Here is a 12,379-nt window from a genome sequence, read left to right as displayed (position 1 = left end):
AGGAAATGTTTAGTTTGAGTTGCATCAAATTCGATTTTATTCGAGAAGGATTGAGGTTGAAAGGCTTTCAGGAAGGATTTTGAATTTCAATTAAACGTTTGAGTGTTACTTCGATTGAATTTCGTTCCCACACGGAATTTCAAGTTCCATATCAAAAATCAAATTCAGTTAACATTTTGATCTAAAATTGATCAAATAACTTAAAAAAATTGAAATTTTAACTTCCAGTTCAAATTTTCGTCAAGAAAGTGGATAGTTTCAAAATTTGCTAAAAATGGACAGAGCTGGCATGAAAATCAGCAAAAAATCAACTTGGAAGTTTCAGCTTCGGGTTCAGTGGAAGTTCTGACTTTGAGCTGGCAATTTCGCGGTTACGCAGGTAGTTTCATAAATATTTTCGCAGGATTTAAAATTTTATAGAGGTACATTTGAAATACTTATTTGAGTCGCTTTATTCAAGTTGTAAAATTTAGCTCAAAGGTAAAATTTGAGCCGTTCAAGTCACTCTTTCAAGTTTGGACAATGCATTTTTCAAGCACAAAACAACAGAAAAATTACAGATATCAGTTTGTAAGGACAAAATTATGACTTTTGTTTTATATTGTTCCTGCAGTCTTCGGCGACTTTTCTATAAATCCGTTTCAAGTTAGATCAATTTTTGCAGGTGAAACTTTACATTTATAATTTTTCAAACGTAAATAAGAAGTTGGTTTGATTTACAGAACCCTCAAACACTCTGCATCAAAGATTTCCCCATTATTTAGAATTTAGAGGAAGACTTAAAGTTAGAGGTCTAATTCCTGCTGAGTTCTCTTTGTCGCTTTTAAAAACATCTTAATTCAGATCCTAAAAATAAAAAAAAATCTGCTTGAAGGGCACAATATTTACTTGATCAAAATTTTGGAGACACAAAGAGGAGCATTTTTGTAAAAGTTAGCTTTGATGTCGAACACTCAACTCAACAGTGAAAAGTTCCAGTTTTGAATGATGGAAATATTTAGTTTCAGTTATTTATTGGAGACCTTCGAGTTATTGAGGTTAAAATTAAAACTTTAAAGAACATTTTGAGCTTAAAATTAATCGTTTGAGTGTGACTTTGCTAGTTCATAATCCCACCGAATCGCAGCATATAGAAAGTTCCACATAAAAGTCTGTTTCCGTTGAAATTCAGGAATAATTTTAAATAGAAATTGATCGAAATTTCGACTTCAAGCTCAAATTTTCGTTTATAATGTGACTGGTTTCAAAGTGGTTAGTTATTATTCATTTATCATAAGGTTAAAAATTGATAAAATTAAAAAAAAAACCAAGAAAATAAAAACCAAGAAAAATTCTACCTCAAATCTTTGAGTTCAAAAATTGAATAAAAATTAATGCCAACTTTTGTAAAAATTCTGCTTTAGAGTGTTGAATAGCAGAATGCTTAAAATACTGATAAGGAACTTGAAAATATTTCAAATTCAATTCAAATTTCCAGTTCAAGTTGCAAATTTTAGCTCAAAGATATAGTTTAAACTGATTCCTTGGGATTTAAACTAAAAAGGTTTCACTCACAAACAGCAGAAAAGTAAAGAAAAACTAGCGATTTCAGTTTTGTAGTTAAAAACTATAATTATTTGAATTTTGGTCTGTATGTGTGATGATTGTTCAGTTGCCTTTCTGCCTTTCCCTCCAGTTTTCATTTGGCTATTTTTCAATAGAAAACTTCCAGAAAACGCCACTTTTCGCGAGAAAAAACAAATTGAATTAGTGTCGTGTTTTTGTTTGAATATGCTTGAAATCACTTCTGGTTTTCATGCAAAATACCAAACAAGCGTAATTCGACGTAAAAATATTGCGAGGCAATTTTGATAGTCGATTATAAACCGTTCTAAATTTAGATGACACCAATTAAGCAAGTAAATACAGCAGTGGGCTTTAATTAAAATCATATTAATTAGTAACTAGGCGCACTGGACTGCTCGAATAGTTTAGCGAATTGTATTTTATTTACAACAAATAAAACGACATTAAAATGAAAAATGTTCTTCCTCAATGACCATTTGGAACAGATTCAGTTCAGGTTTCCAATGTACTTTAAAATTTATTTACGAAGTTTATTGTGAAGAAAGTCAAGATGAGGGGATTAAAATGAGAATGTTTTGCTGAAAAAGGCAGACAAGTGAAAACTTTTTCAGACTAAATAGATCCCACTTCTATAAAGGTAAAATAATATATCATATTTCCCGAAAAATCACAAATTTCGAACAAAATTAAATCCACTTTAGTCTAAATAAAAACATCTTTAATGCAGACTTTCACAGAGATAAATAAACATTTAGAATCATCAAAAAATGCTCTCCTTTACAGAGATTATTAATAAACGGGCAGTAAAAACCATCATACAAGCACTAAACACATGCAAACACTAACCGAATGCGAACCGTTAAATCATTAATGCGCCATGATGTCTTCAGTTAACATTAATAGAAGTTCAAGCACTTTATTTATTTTCTTTTATAAATAAATGTATCTTAGAAACCGGTACACATAAAAATACCATCAGTTCTATTTATAGCTGTGCCTGGGTATTTTTAACCATCATTATGTGACCATCCGCAACGGCAGCAGGTTGGTTGCATGCGACCAAATGGTATTAAACCATTGGTGGAGTCAGATGATAAAGATACTGTCACCTGTCACGATTACAGGGTGTAAAGTGCGATCATTATTTGCCAAAGCTAACCAATGAACCAATCGGAATAGTTGGGTGTTTGGTCGGGTAATTCCAGTTTGTATTCCAGTCAAAATTAACACTCTTAACTTGCTCTTTATTTCAATTTTTTCTTCTTCCAGTGCATTGTTTCGCTTGTTAGCAGTTGCTAGTTTTAGTTCCTTAATTCGCTCTTAATTCAGCAACTAGCTCTTTCTGTGAATCCACATTCCGGAAGGCGGCATAGAAACAAATCTAATGGCGTAAAGTCGGGGAACCTGGGGGTCCATTTAGTACACTCCTCATAGAATTAGTCAAATTATGTAATTTATTCGGTATTTATCCGGTACAAATGGGATTGATTTTGCGAAAAATATCACACCTGCATAGATTATTCCATCGGAAAGTAACTCGAGGCTAAGCGGAAGAAACCCAGATTTGCGATCATATTTAATATCCAGCTTTGGTTTGCGATGACAATAAATTAATTAGCGACATGAAACGCGCCGTCCCATCCACACGCACCTGAGTTGTATCATTTATGGGAAATTTAGTTTATCAATACTATTTGCATGAGTAGATGAGAATGGCAAACTCTTATTGACGACCTGAATATTGTTGATCCGTTTTATTATGCCACTTCATTATTGAGTTTCCTGCGATTTTTTGCTGAATTTATTTATTGATTTAGTTTACAATTTTTTTGTTATGTAGAGAAAATACTTTCGAACGACGACCGAACATTTAAATGCATATCAAATTTCAGTTCACTCTACTTCACATTTTCGATCATCAAAAACCTCCAAAACTTGCAAATAATGAGCAATAAGAGTGAAAATTATAACGAACATTTCCATTAATAAAACTCCTTACATTTTGAGCATTCGCTTCTCCAATTATTTAATTCAGCTAATATTATCGAACATTAAAACGAATTACAAAATTAGGAAGCACCGGCAGTCAGTTATGAAACATTTCATACATATTTGGTCGGCACAGACCTTCTAAGAAGAAAGTTGCGAGATAAGTATTGGCTTTAAAAGACGGTCTTCAATTTCGTTGAAACCCATTAAGTTCCTTATTAGGAGACCGAAAGATACCTTCAAGGTTTGTTACAGCATCCATTCAACACTACAAAACAGTTATTGTATTATTCCACTTTAGTATACCGAGTGGCAGCATCTTATGTATATTTAAATAAAATCTTCTGCAACCAAGAGGTTTTTAAAACTATTCTCTTTGGAGTAAGAAATGCGACTGTTAAGTCGACATTTTTTGTTTGAAATTGAGACTGAAAGATACACAGTTGGAATTACGATATTTTCCAGAACCAGATTTATAGTCGAAAATTGAGTATAAGACTTAACATTTTCAGATAAAAATGAACAGTTTGAATGTGAGTTGCTTCTTTGACTGCTTGAATTTCATGGCCACAAGAAATTTTTAAGTTCACAGCGTAAAATAAAACCCCCTTAGACTTTTAAAAGTAAAAATCAACAGCTTCTGCTTAATAAATATATTTATGATTCGAAAGCTCAACTTGAAGCTCAAATTTCAGCCCATAAAGTCTTTAGTTTGGGTTAGTTACTTTGCAACGTAGTAATGCCTGAGTTAATTTAAAGATTTAATGTAAAAATTTAGTTGCTATTTATTTGTAGCGATGGAAATATTGAGTATGAGATGGACAGCAGATAGCTACAGTTTAAAAAAACCAGATTCTCTAGTATCAAATCAGACTTAAAAGTTAGAACCTAGAAAAACTGTGAAATGGACGTTTGAGTATGATTTTGCAATTCGATGATCGTACTATGAATTACAAGTTCAGAATGTAAATTTTATGAAATTGAGTAAACGTTTAAAAGTAAAAAAAAATTAACAGCGGTTTAATAAATGTGTTCTCTTAAACTTCAAGCTAAAGTTTTCGTCTATAAAAATTAAAATTTCAACATTTGGCGTTTAAACAAAAACTAAAAAAAATACCAGTATTGAACGCCAAAACTGGACTTGAACGTTTCAGTATTGGTTTCTATATTGAGTTCTACGTTCCAAACTCGAATCATAATTTATGTCGCCTGTTTGAGATTCAAGGCGAAAATTACGCTTTTAAGCGTTTTGAATTAATTAAAATTTTGGTTTCCATAAATTTAGTTTGCCGAATTTTTCTAGTATTTGAAGCTGAAGTTTTTTCAATATATTTCTTTATTATTATTTATTATCTTTTATTGAGGCATGGAAAATAAGGTAAAATTTTACAAACCAAAATGTAGCAGTTTGTAAGACTAAATTCTGCTTTCGAAATTTATGATTTGCATGTTTGGCAATGGTTAATTTCATCTTCGGCAAATGTTTTCCATTAGCTATTGAGGAATTTTTGAATATCAATTTCCATATAAAATCCAATCTGTAAATACTGAAATGTTGAGTTTGAGTTGAAGTCGAGGTCCAAAATTTAATTCAAAAGCTAGATTTTTGAGTGGCAAATGGATATTTTAAGTGTGATTTCTTACGGTCAAAATAGGCAAATAACATTAAAGTAAGTGTGTTAGATTAAATTGGAAACATCAATCAAAAAGCTTCTAGAATGAGTCAATGCACTTCTTTTGTCAGTTAAGCTATCATCTTTTTGGTAGATTAAACTTGGATTGCCTGCTTTCAGGCGAATTTGGAATGAAGTTTCATCTGTTTCCAGTTCGAACACGCATCGTAATTTATTCTAAAATTTTGTAGTCTAAATTAAGTCAGGATTTAGAGCTTGATCCGAAGAAACAGGACTCAGTTTGTAAAGCGAAATCTGATTTCTAAATTTTTGAATCTGAATAGCAAGTCTTAAAAAAATTCAATCTTGGTCTAGAACGACTGATTTCTTGAGAAGAGTTGCCACATTTTTATGTGTTTTGAAGTCCGCAATTCCACTTAGCATTTTCCGTTTAAAATGAAATATTTTGCATATTTTTCAGTTACTGTTAGAAAAATAGAATTTTTCTATAAAATCCAATCTGTGAATATTGAAATGTTGAGTTCGGGTTGAAGCCAATGTCGCGGCCACAAGTCGAAGTCAAAAACTCAATTTAAAAGCTACATTTTTGAGTCCACAGTGGACAGTTTAAGCGCAATTTTTTAAGAAGGGTTTTATTGCAAAATTAAGCAAATAACTAAAGTTTCATCTAAAAGTTCTTCATCTGTCAAGTTCGAACTCGAGTTGTGATTTATGTAAAACTTTTGACGTCTAAATTAAAAAGCCGCAGAGCTCAATTTGTAAGAGTAAAATCTGATTTCCTAAATTTCTACTTTGAATGTTTCGTGCTCGAAAATTTTGTCTTCTGCCAGTTTTCCCAAAGCTTGAGGAACTTTTGCTTTTCTCAATAGAAAAATCTAGGAAAATCCAATCTTCGTTTAGAACGATTGAAATATTGAGAATAGTAGACACAAATCAAATTAAAAATATGTTTAGAAGATTAAAGTTCTACAATATTTTGTGCAAATTAGTGTGCCCGATTAAATTGAAAATATGAACTTGTAGATAAAACCACGAGTCTGAAATGCAAAATTTAATTTGAGTTTCACAAAATTCCAGTCTTTAAAAAACCAAGCGATATTGCAAAATATGGTCTTCGGCTTCGCTTACAATCCTTCAGCTTTCTTGCTATGATGTGATGAAATAAACCACTCCATTCCAAGAATACATCCAACACGAAGAAATGCAAAACTGTTCTTGCCTTGTTCCGATCCATTCAAGGTACTCTAAATACATTCATTCCGCCAATCAAGATTTTCCTCTGGCGTAAAATGCACTCAATTTAGCCAGCATAATATATTTAGGGGTCAAATGTCGGATAACTACCACTTTGCATATACTGATCGCCTATGAATCACAAACTGATTGCCGACTGATTAGTATTTCTATTGCACTTGCCAACGCGAGATTTTAAATCTTTATGAAAATAGAAATAATCATATTTCTATTGAAAAATATTGTATTAACACACAAGCGTTTCTTTCCAGATATTCTGCATTCAGTTGCTTGGGTTCAATCTCATGTTTTAATTAGCTGCTCTTATCGCTATATTGACCGATGGAATTTATCCTGATAACTCCCATAAAACCATTAGCAAAAAAAATCAATTCTTTCCACACTGAAGGGGGTTACACCGTTACATAACGAGCAATTAATGAAGTGCTAACCACTTGAGAACGAAAGGAGATAATTTACTTAGTCACCTGATTGTAACGCAAGTGGTGAAGAATAGAAAAAATGGAATGGGAACGCCGTCTGATTATATTCACCAAAACATCAAACGTGAATATCAGCAGATTTTAACCAGCTTTATTAGTGTTATAGTCTAAAAATCGTCATGCTTGGGAACATAAATATGCAAAGTTGCATCGTCTAGTTGTTTGGACTTCGTATACATCTTGACCTGCTTTATGGTATAACAAGTTAGCCTAGTAGCTGATAATCAATGTCTGGAAGTCGTAAACTTGCATGTTGAGCCAAGGCACTTCCTCACCAATCAACTAGAAAGGGTCCCTAATGAGATAAGATAAATTAATTGGATGCACTCAGATGTCTTAATTGCACATTAAATCGATTAACTGGAATTGACTGTTAAAATCGAAGATATTTATTAGGATTGCGCAATTAAAAAACATATTCTTGAAGATCTGGCGTTTTTGATGCTGACTCTTTCGAGTTCGAAAAAATCGACCATCTTCCACGAGTTGCCAGAATTATTAGCTAATCGGCCTCAAGCACAATTTTGTTGCACATTTATCACAGTTTTATATGGTTTTCCTTATAACAATTTTTGCAATTTTAATAATTAGTGTCCCAGATGGCAGTTCAGTTCATTTTGTTGCTCCATTTTCACATAGGGTCTGAGAAATTATACAGCGCTTTGATTCCACGCTCTAAATAAATTCAATGAAACATGTTAGTTGAGGATTATCCCATGGAAAATTATTTCTTCCTGGCGTTTCGCAAGCACGAGTGGCTCACATCTTCACCGTTCGTTTTTTTCCTTTCCTATCTACAACAATTTAATAAAAGTGGACTAATCAAATATGCCGAGAACAACAATGAATAAATAGATTGAATTGAAGTTATGTTCGATATAATTGTGGCTGCTTGTTCAAAGTGAATGTGTTTTTATTTTTAGACGGATCTGTTGAGCTGATAAACAAAATCGTGGACTATAAATAGAATTAATGTATGCATTAAACAAATTTTGTGTAGATCGACGTTGAAAATTGAACAATTTATTATGTTGCTACCGTGAACTGCAACAAGACAAGCATGCAGTTTATTGCGCATTTGAAAAAAACTTCTCCGGTATTCGAATTATTGCAAACACGAAACCTGTTCGGAGTAGGTAACTTTGCTATTATTGATAACTTAGTTGACTACACGATAATTATTATTCTAGTTTTCGCTGGTTCTTAAATAATGGAAGCCATGTAGTTTGCATGGGTGATAAAACGGAATTATTCGGTTTCTATTTTAAAAATGTTTATTTCGGTTGATTTTTAAGTCTAACTTGCATTTAAAGTTTACTCATGACGTAGTTTGTTTAAATCAATAAAATTTGCTTCTAATTTTCTTCCTGTTTGCTGCCACGCAGTTTACCATTCAGTTTATGTTCCCAACGAAAAAATCGTTACAAAACTAGTTGCATGTGCAGGTACAATAAAATCAACTGCTCAACAAAATGAGCGTTCAATGGGCAAGTTTGCCATAACTTTGGAATTGTATCAATTCTGATTGGTTAGGGATATTAGCTTTCTGTTTGAAGCCTTATCTAAACCGATTTGTTTTTTGTTAATCAGTGTTTTAACAAAAATTAAGCATTTCGCACAAATGTTCTACAGGGCGTTAAATAAAAAAATGCAAAATTTTGGAAAGTTTCAACTGCTTCTAAATGGACAAAAATTAAGCTTTTTCGATCTCAACACCAAAAGTATGACCAAATATTTTGAAACAGTTTATGCATTTATGGACATTTTTGACAAAAAAAAACCCTATAAACAACAAAAATCTCTTTTGCGTATAGGGTGATCTCAAAGTCAACTCTTTGATCTTGCGGTCATAACTTTCCTGCTCTTTGATCAATTTTAATGATCTTGTGCTCATGTTGAAACAAAAACTTAGAAAAAGATAATATAAGACATAAATTCGATATACATATAGGGTTGCAAGAAAATGACTCAAATCAGAATTGCCTCCGAAATCTGCGATTCTGAAAGATTTTCAACTTTCATTCATGCAACCCGGTATACTGATTTTTTTCAAAAATCGACTCTGAAGTTCTAGCTTTACAACGAGCCTTAGATGTTGCTAATCGATTCAAAAGAAAAAAACTGATCACTGCAAGACCAAAAAGTTGATTTTTTAGAGAGAGCGAAAAAATCAAAATTTTTTTCGCAATGCGAGATCTATCTTAATGCCTGTGGTGGTAAAATGCCAAAAGACTTTTTTTGTCCAAGTGAGAGCATGTGAAACTTTCACCAAATTTTCCATTATTTTGGGCCCCGTCGTGAAGACAACGTATCCAAAGCACTAATTTTTCGAAAATACTCGCACAAACCAAAAAAAAATTGCATTAAGTAACGCTTCAAACAGAAACTAAATCGCGATCAGCAATCAGAATTTATCCAGTTCCAAAGTTGGTCCAAATTTGGCAGTGAAACGTTGATTTTGTTGAGATGTTTAAATGATGCCTTGAAGTGATTCGTATTGGAAAATTTAAATTTTTATTAGAGGTACTTTTCTTAGATTAACTTTAATTAAAATGAGATAACAGTAGGTTCCAAAAGATGTATAATTCTTTAATATTTTCAAGCAAAAAACTCATGAGAAAAAACTACAAACATTCAGTCATTCACTTGGAAAACTTTCAGTTTTTATGATGGTTTCAAATTCGTTATTTTATCGAATTATTGGCCTATTTCCAACCGGTGTGTTTTTGAAGCTGGCATTTAACCAGGTATTTTAGCGAATTTCAAAACATTCCAAAGTTGTTTGTTGTCTTTATTGTGAAATCAACATTTCGACCAATTTGATTGTTTATATTTTATGCAAACTGGCGATTTAGCCGCGCGGAACTGATTTACGATCTTTGCGATATTTTGGCATCATTTGATCAGCCTGGAAACGTTTAATTGCGATTGATTGTGAACGCATTTAAAACAAATCCAGGGTGTTTAACATAAATAATTACACTGAAAACAATTTCAAGATTTATCAATAGGTTTCTAAGCAAGTTTTCGCAGTACATAGTTAAAGCTTTTGAGTTTCAAAGCTAACTTAAATCCCGCGGTTCTTTCATAGTAAAATCGGACTTTTCAAAGCTATTGAATTAATTTTGTTTACTTCGCTGGGTAAATCACTGGCAATGAAAGCAGATTAATACTTACAGGCCGTTTGGCAATAATTTCGGCAGAATAATTGGTAGTCGCCTCACCTGAAACCAAGCAAAATTTACGTTTTATTGCGTTTCGAACTGCGTAATATAAATGATCACATTTGCATGCTGATGTGGTAAGGAATAAGTCGAAAATTGTGTATTTTCGAAAATAAATTAATCAAACAGAGACATGAGTATGAATATGGGTTTATCAACGTTTTTCCAGCTTCGCATTTGAACCGAAATAATATCTGATGGTCATTCACTCTGTATACAAGAACGCACAAAGAACAAAGAAGTGAATTTCATCCTTATAAGCAACAGCGTTTAGCGACTACATAAATGTGATAATTTAGTCACTTTCTAGTGGTTTCTGTAATAATTTACCAACTGCAACTGTGAACAAATGCAGGTCATTTATGGTGCGTATAAATAGACAATAACTTTCAGTTAATTGTATTGGCTTTAGAACTTTACCAATCGTTTTCAAACACAAAGCTCGACTATTTTCTGTCATTTGCAAACAACCAGCTCTGAAGATGCAAGACATTCATGCTTGCAAAACGTCTGCATGAAATTCTTTTAGACGGCGGCATAAAACCTCCAAAACGCCACCACTTCAATATGACTGTTTTCTATTTCCTTCCCGTTAAATAAAACACACCAATAATACCTGCATTAAAAGAACATTAATTGATACCGATTTTAATAGATTTTTTCAGCCTTGACTCTCAATCGATAAAATTAATTATGGCCTGACGATATCGGTGTTGTTCTTTCTTGTGGTGCATTAAAACCATCAGCATACTTAGAAGTTTTCAATGATTGATGTTAATCGATGATTAATTTATTTAGTGACAAAGCTTAATTATTTTTGTAGACTCATTAAAACAATATAGCAATTAAGATAATAAATCTATCCACTGGTGTCTGGAATCTCTAAAAATAGAAGGTAGAAATCTGGTTTGCTTTGTGTTTGGTGGTAGGCAGATGGGAGCTTTTGGGTGTTGAATACATACTTAGAAAAAAGTCAGGACATAATAGGAAAATTTATTGAACAGTTCTCAAAAAACAACAACAATTGTATGAATTCCAGACTCCTGGGTTTGTTGCACTGCTCTACTTCTTCTGTTTCTCTTTTCCAAACCTTCAGTACTACCTTCGACTTATTTACAAAATCAATTGGCAAATTCCTTAAATAGACGTAAATGACCGCATATTAATTGAACGTTCACTTTGGTCTGAACAAGTTCAGAAAAGGTTCCATAAAACATAACTGGATTGTCTAAAAATAACCTTTCTTAATCTCCTTTAATCCCCATCATACATATTTCACAAGGCTATAATGTTTTGTTCTATTAATTTGTTTAAGTCACTCGACGTTGCCGCACATCGAAACTCGCCTTACTTAAGTGATAATGACTACGGTTACTACGAAGGAAAATCCAACACTGTCGAAAAAGTTGGTTTATTTCGGCAGAATGGTGTGTCGTAGTTCATATAGGGAGATTTTGGAAAAATTGCCAAAATTGTTAATGGAAATATTTCAATGTAACACCAAAGTTATAAATAATTGGCTTGGTAAAACCGAAGCAGTAATTTCATAATTAACACATCCACTGAAAGTGCCTTTGAAGCATTCGACTAGCAATAGCTATATTTAACAAATACTATTTATAGCACTACCTTATACGTGCTAATGATATTTCTAAGGTCAAAGACTATTACTTGAATAGCCATTAGCTAGTTTTACAACAATTTAATCGGACTTGTTGAACTAACTGTTTATATAAGATTTTATTTAACTTCAGATTTGTGCATTGTCTCTTAAGATAACGTCGCTGGATCAGAAGCGATTTTTCTATTCGCAACAACGCACCAGAGTGCGCAAAAAAAACTGACTCATTCAGATGCGAAAATCCCGCGTGTAAACTTAAATATAGGCTACAGTCATTAGAAAGTGAACTACTTAACGTATCACAAATCTAACAGACAGCCTGTCGTCGGATTTATTAAAAATCCATTACAGTTATGACATAAGAACAATTTAAATATAGTTAAAGGTTGTTAAACTATCAAATTGTTAAATGGCTTACGGTTTACAACAGAGTTTCAAGGGCAAAACTGGGTTTGCACAGTTTTTCTCCGGTTGGTTTTTATTCTCCGATTGATCTTTGAAATTAGTGATGAGCAAGACTGGTCTTGGACTCGCAAAAACACAAGAGTCAAGTCCAAGACAATGTAAGCAAGAAGATGTTCTGCAAGACCAAAATTCCGTTTGAACCGC

General features: G+C 32.7%; 1 protein-coding gene across 3 annotated transcripts in view; it reads right to left on the bottom strand.

The window, feature by feature from the left end:
- The window catches only part of LOC109535170 (receptor-type guanylate cyclase Gyc76C), a 48,025-nt gene that overhangs the window by 21,629 nt on the left and 14,017 nt on the right, over positions 1-12,379 (bottom strand). For 2 of the 3 annotated variants that reach the window (XM_019901035.2, XM_019901037.2), the window contains exon 2: positions 10,103-10,149. The exons of the other annotated variant lie outside the window; for it this stretch is intronic. The gene's annotated coding sequence lies outside the window, so the exon portion shown is untranslated. The remainder of the gene's footprint in view (positions 1-10,102; positions 10,150-12,379) is intronic. 3 annotated transcript variants of the gene reach the window in all.

This window comes from Dendroctonus ponderosae, unplaced genomic scaffold (assembly GCF_020466585.1).
Source record: "Dendroctonus ponderosae isolate FM_Combo_2020 unplaced genomic scaffold, Dpon_F_20191213v2 Dpon_F_20191213_5, whole genome shotgun sequence".
Taxonomy (NCBI): Eukaryota; Metazoa; Arthropoda; class Insecta; order Coleoptera; family Curculionidae; genus Dendroctonus; species Dendroctonus ponderosae.
This window is presented reverse-complemented; position numbering and strand designations above follow the sequence as displayed.